Source organism: Nelumbo lutea, chromosome 1, assembly GCF_056320005.1.
Source record: "Nelumbo lutea isolate HS-2025 chromosome 1, American lotus-T2T, whole genome shotgun sequence".
Taxonomy (NCBI): Eukaryota; Viridiplantae; Streptophyta; class Magnoliopsida; order Proteales; family Nelumbonaceae; genus Nelumbo; species Nelumbo lutea.
Genome location: NC_142684.1, coordinates 215767323 through 215776937, shown reverse-complemented (window position 1 = coordinate 215776937; position 9615 = coordinate 215767323).

Genomic DNA, 9615 nt, shown 5'->3' with positions numbered 1-9615 from the left:
TTTAGAATGGATTTATCGGGTTTAGAAAATTGAGAGGAAAAGTTAGTCAAAATAATTGTTAGACGGTGTATGCCCTTAACTCCAATCACATTGATGTACATATACATTTATTGTAAATGAATAAAAGTACACAATTGATCAATGTTATATTTTGTGTGTTTCTATGTAATTACCCTTAAACTGGACACTTATGAGACTCGTGTTAGTTGAGAATGTTTTCAGTCATTGGATAGACTTGGGGAAGTTTATCTTGCCAAGGCTGACACTAATGTGCTGCCAAGTAGGCTAGGGTGGCTTGTCTCAGCTGCTAGGGTTAGACTCGAAGCACATGTAGTGTGTGTTTGTTTGAAACACTAAACCCATACAATTTTCCAGTTATGCCCTGGACCTTCGAGACTGGTAGGCAAAATTGAAAAGTTACACCTAACCCCTAGACTCGATTATGGCATTGCACTAGGTGTCGAATTGGGTTGTCTTTGACATGCCAATTAGTGAGATCCTTTGGAGGTCAAAACCTGTGTATGTTGGGGTTGTTTGAGAATTCACTCAAGTGAGTGATCATAGTGATAAGATCAGCCCCTTTGTCGAACAAAATGAATGATCGGGACTGCACTCTCTTTGATGGAAACCAAAATTGCCAGCAGTCGATTTCAAACTTGTTTGAGATTTGTTTTGCAAAATATATTTATATGAAAGTGCATATATATATATATATATATATATATATATATATATAAGAAAAAAGTTTGCAAAATGTTTTAATTCTTGTGATCCATCCGAAGAGAGAGTGCAACATTGCACTTTGCAGCCGAGGGAGAGGTCCTCCCTTGTCGGGTAGTGTTTAATCATTAAGGGGCTGAGAGGTTAAGTGTAAGACCATTTAGAGCTATTACCTGATGGGTTAAACTCACTTAAGACCATTGTCCTTGGGCCTTCATAGGATGGCTGAACTCAAAGATCATTTAGTGTAAATGTTGGGCCCATTAAGAGCCCATATTGATGGACTCAGGGTTCATTGTGTTTGATAGTGAATTCGACCAATCTTTTTCACAAAAGCTGGGCTGAACCCATATGGGTTTATGTGAAGTCATTGTTGGGCCCCACGCCATACAAAGAAAGCCAAATTGACTAGCAACTAAAAGGAGATGTGAGCCACTTGTTAAATGGGCCTAAAGCCCATAGTTAATTGGATTAATTAAGAAGTCATGTGACTTGGGCGAATTTGGGTTTGGATAAGCCTTTAGGATAAGAAGATAAGTCTTATCCACTTAAAGATTCCAAATCCAAATAAATATTTGGATTAAGAAGCTCCTAATTATATTAGGAGATCTGATCTTTAAGGCTTATAAATAGAGGAGGGCGAAGTGCTCCAAATGACACACTTCTGCTCTCAGTTTTCTCCTTCTGCTCTTGCTGCCCTAACCCTAGTTCGTTCTCCACTAGGTGATTGATCTTGATCAGTCTTGATTTCTGATTTTTGCAAGAAAAATCAGATTGATTTCATGCTCATCTCCCTTGCTCGATTCAAGTTGTCGGATTGCAGTTTTGCTGAAGGACTGTGTTGCTGAACCGGCTTCACCCTAAGCTAGTTTTGGTACCCTCTTTGGGTGTGAACACCCCACTTTGGGAACTACTCGTGTGGAAATCATATAAGGTATTTTTCTCCCTTTTTTTAGTTTTAGATTTGGTCTAATTCGGTGCAAGAACGATCCTTGAAAAATGCAATTTTTCTAAAATTGGAAATGCGATTCTCGAAAGGGTAAAAGAAAATTTTTGAAATTTTGCCCTATTACCTAGCATGGCTCATCCATCCATATGATGGATTCCCCTTCTTACAATTAAAACAAGTTTAAAATCAGGAATACATAAACAAATTCGAAAATAGGTAGGACAATTTACACGTATATCTACCCGTTGCCATTCCTAAGCATCCTCTTCAACACCCATGTTTTTTTGCATGTGCAACATCCATATTCTGTAAGTCGGAAGGTTTTGTTCTAGTCTCTGAATGTGTTTTTCAATGTGACCATACTTATTCTTACCCCAAGCAGACATTGATCGTTTCACTGCATGATTTTGGTTAAGAAATGACCTTGTGGCATTGGTCCAGTGAGAATTAAAAGCATCAAGAAACTTGTGCAATTCTAATAGTGATTAATTAGAATTTTAGGTTCCAGTTTCATAGTTTTCCATTTGCTAACATTAGATGAATTTAATTTAAGAGAAAAACTTGTGCAATAAAAAAAATCATTGTTAAATATTAAAATAAAATTGATTTCTTTTTAATCACCTAAGATGAGATGTTGACTGTTTTATTACTTGATTAATTTGGTTAATATACTTTAAATATGGAATTAGATAGAGCTTAACGAAGGAAATGAAAAGAAAAAGATAAAAATCAAAATGACGAAGATGTACACATACAAATTCTGTAAATGGATGGACTAATTGTTTACATTGAAGTGTGAAGCTCAAGTAAGTAAGGTGCTGTTTGGCAAGTCTTTTTCTAAATATCTTCTAGAAGATCTGATAGTCAAATGACACAGTGGGCTTTTACATAAAGATTTTGGCAGCCCATAAGATTGTTTGGTTGGAAGTGTCTTTTTGTGCAAAGATGAGATATAAAATGGCGAGAAGCTACATTTTTAACTTATTGAAATAAATTTGAATCGAGCTTCTCACATCTTTTCGAAGCAAAGTCTTCCAGTGGTTAGATCTTTCCCCAACCAAATGGGAAAAGACAAAAATGCAGGCTGCTGGGCTTCTAAACAACCAACAGCCCGTGTGGAAAGATGCATCAAATGGGGCCTAAGGTGAGAAAAAGTTTACACTATACACACCAAAGTTGGCCGAATAGATATTCCTTTCTCTTTTGATTTTTTCCTATGAAAAAAATAGGGAGGACATTGAGGGGAATGATGGGTTTCACAATTTCTCATAGTTTTAAAAGTTGGATCGGAAAAATCAGGAACCGGTTAGGTAACCAGTTCTGTTTCACCCTAAAACCATTTTGTGACAAAAAACTATTGATTTAGTCAGTGACCCGCTGACCCGGGCGATCGAATTGTCAAACTATTGACCCATATAATGATTTTTGGCTATTTTTTGTTTTTTAAATCAGAACAAACCATTCATTCGAACTAAACAATCAGACCATTCGACCCAAAAATGGTCCTAAAACAGTTTCCTGTCGAGTTTGATTTTAAAAAACCTTGCTATTTCTACTATAATTGATGTTCTGAATCAAGTCAAGATGCTCATAGAATTAGCTTGACAAGCGACTGTACAGTACAGTTGAATAGAGTCATGGACACAGCCTACAACTCATGTCAGGAATGGGTCGAATGGCTGAACCTCTACTGTGTAACTTATGCGGGTCAGTTATTTGCCCAATAAACCACCACTTTACTTGATCAAATTCATATCTGTATAGAATATAGATATAGATAGGAATATGATAAATATCAATTATTCATCTAAAATAATGGGTAAAATCAACGATTAGGTATAAAGGTTACAAGATCGTAGTTCCTATTCACCAAAAAAAAAATCATTGTCCCTGACAATCACATACTAACACTCCTAGGTCTTTCTCACAAATAACAATAAAAAATTTTTGGAGCAAGTGGGGAGTACCCAGCACTGAGCACAAGAAGCACAACCAAAGCAATTAATTGATATGTGGCGATTTAGTGTTTTGGAGAAGCTATTAAGGTAATAGCTTCACTGTAAAATCAATTTTTTTTGTTAACGTCAACTTATTTTTGTTTTTTCAGTTTTTTTATCAAACTAGTAGTAAGTGGGTATGTGCGTTATACGTGAGGGGTTGTCATGATAGTGATTAAAGTATGGAAAATTAAAAAGAATTGTAAAATAAATTTCAACACATTGCATAGAAAAACCAATTTTTGATTAATTAGAGTGTTGAGTCCTTTAAGCATGCGCTGCCTAGGTTGATACTTGATAGTGTGGATAGAATATTCAATTTCAAATAGTAAAGGAACCATCCAGAAGATATTTGAGCAAAAAGCATCAATGACTCTTGGTGGTTGGTTGGTAATTGGAATCCTTTGAGGTGTAGAAAGGCATTATCTCCAAGTTGTGAATGTTAATTGACCTGATAAACTCCTGTTAAGGGTGCAACTTGGGCAAACCCATCCTAATATATCAAAAACATGGTACGTTTTCAAGGTCACTAATATATCAATTCCCTAAATACAGATAATAATGTAATATCATTTGTTTTGAATGTTAAAAGTTAAAACCTTCCTTGAGATATATGCATTGATAAAACATCAGGCCAACATAATTTAATAAAAAAGTTCAAACTAGATGTAATTTCATTTGTTTGGAAACGTGCAATATTCCTATCTAGTGGTTAGATTGGCTTAGGGCCATTTTCAATACATTGAACTTTGATCTTCAATCCTATTTCTACACCAACATTTTAGTCAAAATCGATCTCCATTGTCTAACTTAGACTCTCTAGCATTGATGAAGCACCGATTGAGAGAAGCACGATGAAGTATTAGGTATGTTGCCAATTGGTGAAGCACAATGATCATTATGTGTAAATTACAATCAATGTATGTAGTAAGAGTACAATATAGAGAAGTTTACTTGGTAAATCATTGTACATAAACTAAATACACAAATAACCACATCAAAAAAGATTATGAAGCACTATTCATAGTCCAATCATTGCTATCAATAAGCAACAAATATTTGTGATGCCACCAAATATTCAATAATATGAAAATTAGACCATATAATTTTGTTCATCAGTAATGGTCCATCAGAATTTTATTGTATTATTCATAGTGCTACACCTTTACTCTATTGCAGATATTGTTGGATTCATCATCTATCCCAAGCCTGGACATAGGAGACTAAGAACAAAATACGAAAGATGTTCAGAAACTACTACTACTGCTACTACTACTACTACTACTACCACTTCAGCAACAATAGTCCAATAAAATAAAACCAAAAACCAAAAACCAATAGATACCAGAAGTAAACCCAATACATACTAGAAACCAGAGACTGGTAGTCACCTTTTGCATGCATTTTTGTCTATGGGTGTAAACCATGGTTTTTGAAACCGACCCGGCAACCGAACCGGTTAGGGGTCCGGTTACCAGGTCGAACAACCGAATGGTTGGCCGGTTCTAAAAAAAATAAAAAAATAAAAAAAATTTGAAAAACGTTCAAAACCGTTCAAATGGTTCGAATGGTTAACCAGCCGGTTCAACGGTTTGGTGACCAAAATCAACAGTTTTGGGGGAAAACGGAACTGGTCAGGTGACCGGTCTCGATTTTTTGAACCGACCGTTCAGTCCGGTCTGGTTTTGAAAACCATGGTGAAAACAGATCGAATTTGAATTGGATAAGGCAATATCCAAATTCAAATCTGATTAAAAAATTTGATATTCGAATTCGATTTGATATCCGATGGATATCAAAAATCAATATTCGAATTTGAGTCCAATTAAATATTCAAATATTCAATTTGATTCGAATTTGACTTATTAATTATTTTAGGTAATTAATAAATATATAAAATAAATAATTTATTTATATAAAGTATATAAATATATAATTTATTTATATAAATGAATTATTATATATAAATTATATAAAACATTTTAAAATTTTATATATCATATATAAGAATTAAATAATTAGTCGAATTCAGATATTTATCAAATCGAATCAGGTCATATCCGAATTCGAATCTGATTAAATAATCGGTATGAATAGAATATTCGAATTCAACCGATTAGATATTCAAATTATCTGAATTCGATTCGATTATGCCGAATTTCAAATTCGAAATTGGATTTTTGAATACTGTTGACACCCCTATTTTTATCTTTCCATTTGCTTCTTTTTTCTTTGTTATTTCTTTATATTGATTATGGATCATTCAACTATCATTGGTTGTATCTTGCAACACCTAAAATGGGACTTGCGGATGGTAGTCATGATCTCCATCTCTGCATTCTCAAGCATCCTAACAACCTCAGTGAATGGTGGGCAAACCCTGTGGTTGGTTGGCATCCCAATAGCATGCCATGATCTCCCTCAGAGCAGGAAGACAATCATTGGGGATAATAGGCCTAACACCTTTGTTCATAATGGCAAATGTTGTCTGCACTGTTGTTATATTCTAGAAGGGAAGCATGCCGATTATGAGCTCCCACAAAACAATTCCAAAGCCATACACACCAACCTTTTGTGTGTCTGCCCTATGTTGGATCTGTGATAGCAAACAATAGAAGCACTAAAGTATCCCCAATTGGAAATTATTTGTTATCGCTTAACAACAAATCTGGAAACATAATTCGTTTAAAAATAAAAGCAAAATAAACATTCAACATTTGTAGGAAAAAGAAAAAAACACCTATTTCACAACAAAAACAAATTAGAATGGGAAATAAATTGATGTAGGCCTAATGAAAGCTTATAGAGCACCATTATGGAGATATTTCAAAAAAAAAATGTAAATATAAGGTAAACTTTAAAAAATAGTAGTACAAGAATCCATTCGTAATAAGACTTCATTTATAGCCATATTAGGAAATATAGGATCTAGTGTAAAGTAGATGGGGTGTGAATATTTAAATTTGTTCATATTCCTTTTGTATTTCTTTCTTTTCTATAGAAGGAAATTCTTGTAATTGTATTATATTTGCCCTTTAATATTAATTGGCATAAGTAATATGCCATCACATAAGTTCTATACTAAAAATTGAACTTTAACAAGGATGAAGTACTGAATTGAAACAAAAAACAATAATATTTGGAAATCCATAATCTCAAGATAATTAATTTGTTTCTTCTAAAAATCTTATCTCAAATCCTACCTTGACAGTTTTGGGTGGTTCAATACTAGTCGAATCCTTCAGAGGATTAGCCAACTCCATGGCCAGCCCTGATGATTTCTTTGTACCACTGCTTGTTGTAGAAACTAAATCTACACTTGTGAAAAATAGAAGAAACCCATTTCAAATTATCAGTAAACGAAGCTCAGAAGAAATGAATTAAAAAAAAAGAATCTTCCTAGCTTTGAATCCCATACCTTTGCAATAAATGGCTCTATATGCATAGGATGAAAATGGAAGATATTCAAAGTTGGTGGTCTGATCACGGGGCTCTCTGCACAAATGAAATGCATCCTAAATTTGCAACTCAAATTCGATTGAGACAGATTGAGAGGGAAGGAGGGAGGAAGAGAAAGGGACATATTGGTTTTCAACGATATAATTAAGGGTAAAGCTCTTAAACTACCCCTATTGTTCACAAAATTGACAAACTATACTCTTACTGTTTAGATATTGTCTTAAACTACCCTTAAGTTTTTTGACAATTGACACGCCTTTAAACACTAACATAAAAAATGAAATATCAAATTTACCTTTCACTATTCATCAAAATTTTAAAATAAAACCCAATTGAATGTGTAGACCGATTCATTTTGCCCTTGTTTTCTACTCAATGAACACGATTCCATTCTCAGCGGCCTCTTCTCATTGAGCCTCTTCTCAGTGATATCAAGTAAGGATATTATAAGTGCTGAAACTTGAAAGCATTGTTGTTTCTTTCACCGCAGTGCTGAAACTTGACCGCCCGCCAACACAGCACCCAAGTAGTCAAACGAGGTTATGATGGTTCATCTGACACAGGATTTTGACCTCGTAGACCTCTCCGTAGCCATCGATGCCAAGCAACCGGTCCTTAGAGAAGTTATTAGTTGCCTTCTTCATTTCTTTGCCAGTGAAGTTCTTGGCAGATTTGCCACCACTGTTGGTGTTTAGTATCTCCTCTCGCTCCTTGGCCAAGCGTTTTTGAGCCTTTTTGATGCACCGATGGTGGCATCATCAGTTTCATCTTCGCCAAGCCTCTCCTTAAAGCAGAGCCTAGGAGTAGCAGATGAGTTTGCTTTCATCCAACAACAGTGGCAAATAATAAGGGTATTTTAGAAATTTTAAAATAATTAACACTAACTTGATGTTACATGTGAACGGAGTGTGACAGAAAATTAACAGCAAGGAAGGTGTTAGACAATTGTAAAAAAACTTAAGGGTAGCTTAAGACAATATCTAAATAGTAAGGGTACAGTTTGTCAATTTCGTGGATAATAGGGGTAGTTTAAGAGATTTACCTTATAATTAATAGTTGTAAGAAGGAGATAAAAAAGCTAAGAGAAATACCAGTCATGAATGAATAACGGAGAGAGAAATACAAGTCATGAGAAAAGAGCTAGGATCATCATTCATTTGACGCTCTTAGGCATCCCAAATAGAAAAAGAAGAAAGAAAGATGAAGGAAATGAAAAGAAGAAACTGATATACCCTCCTCGTAGCCTTTCCAGTATGCTGGATCTTGCAAGGAATTTATGATTAGTTTGTTGACATGTCATGCTCGGAAAGAACAATTTTTTTTTCTCAAAATTCAATTTTTCATTTCACATATTTTCTTGGAATGAATCCAATATGGAACAAACGCAGATTTCAATAGTTCATCTCTCAAAACACTTTTTTCATGACCCAAACGCTCTCTCTAAGGATCTTATAAACAACATCAACAGGTAATTGAAAATAACAATGGACATCACTATGACTACAACACCCTCCAAATGTCTTTGTATTCTGTTGAAAAGAAAGAAAAAGATGTAGAATATAAACTCAACAGGAGAAAAACCTAAAAGCGATGCAATTGATGCTATTTATGAACAAAATAAATCATAGAAGAAAATGGAAGTTCAGTCAATATAGGCAAATGTAGGAGTTGTTCGACCTTTTGACTTTTGTTCAAAATGGCATTTGCGATGCCACAATTTTGTAACCAGTGAAAGAAGGTAGGAGAGGAAGTTGGGCGTATGTCATGTCATTTAGTGTGGAAGGAGGTTTTATTAAAATAAAAGTACATATATACCCTCAATAGACATAGATATATGAGGGTGAAAACTGTCCAATGAAAATTCTAGAAGCCACTATGCCCCATTCGTACTTTTATAGATTTTATAGGAGTTCGAATCTCTTGTCCACAAGAATTCTGCTCACTTCTGCTCACATAACATTACATCCACACATGGGGAACATCTCATCCTCTACATAGTATTATGCATGGCGAGATGTTCCCAATGCACGAAGGTGGTGTGTTGTGGGTAGATGTGGGCAGAATTCTTGTGGGCAAGAAATCCAGAGTCATAGTATAGATATGGCTTAACAACTTTTCAAGTTTCTCAACTCATGTAACACTAGAAGTTGTTGCGTGTTTGTGAAAGACCTCCCAAACAGACCTTGCTTCGCTCATTATTATCAATTGCACAAATGGTCAACCTTACGGTCTTCTAGATCTATATCTAATGATGTGCACAAACAAAGGCAAATTCTTAATATGGTAGATTGGTAGTAGTAGTAGTACTGTAGTACTCCTTGTCGATTTTTTTTTTCTTTTTCATGGGGTCTACACAATGGGGAGTTACCCCAACTTTGGTGGCAATAGGATTTGTTCCAAAATCTCCGCTACCACCAGCCAGGGTTTGTGAAAGACCTTACCAACCAAACAACATTGGTTGGTTAAATTAGGGGTGGCAAATGGGTGGGT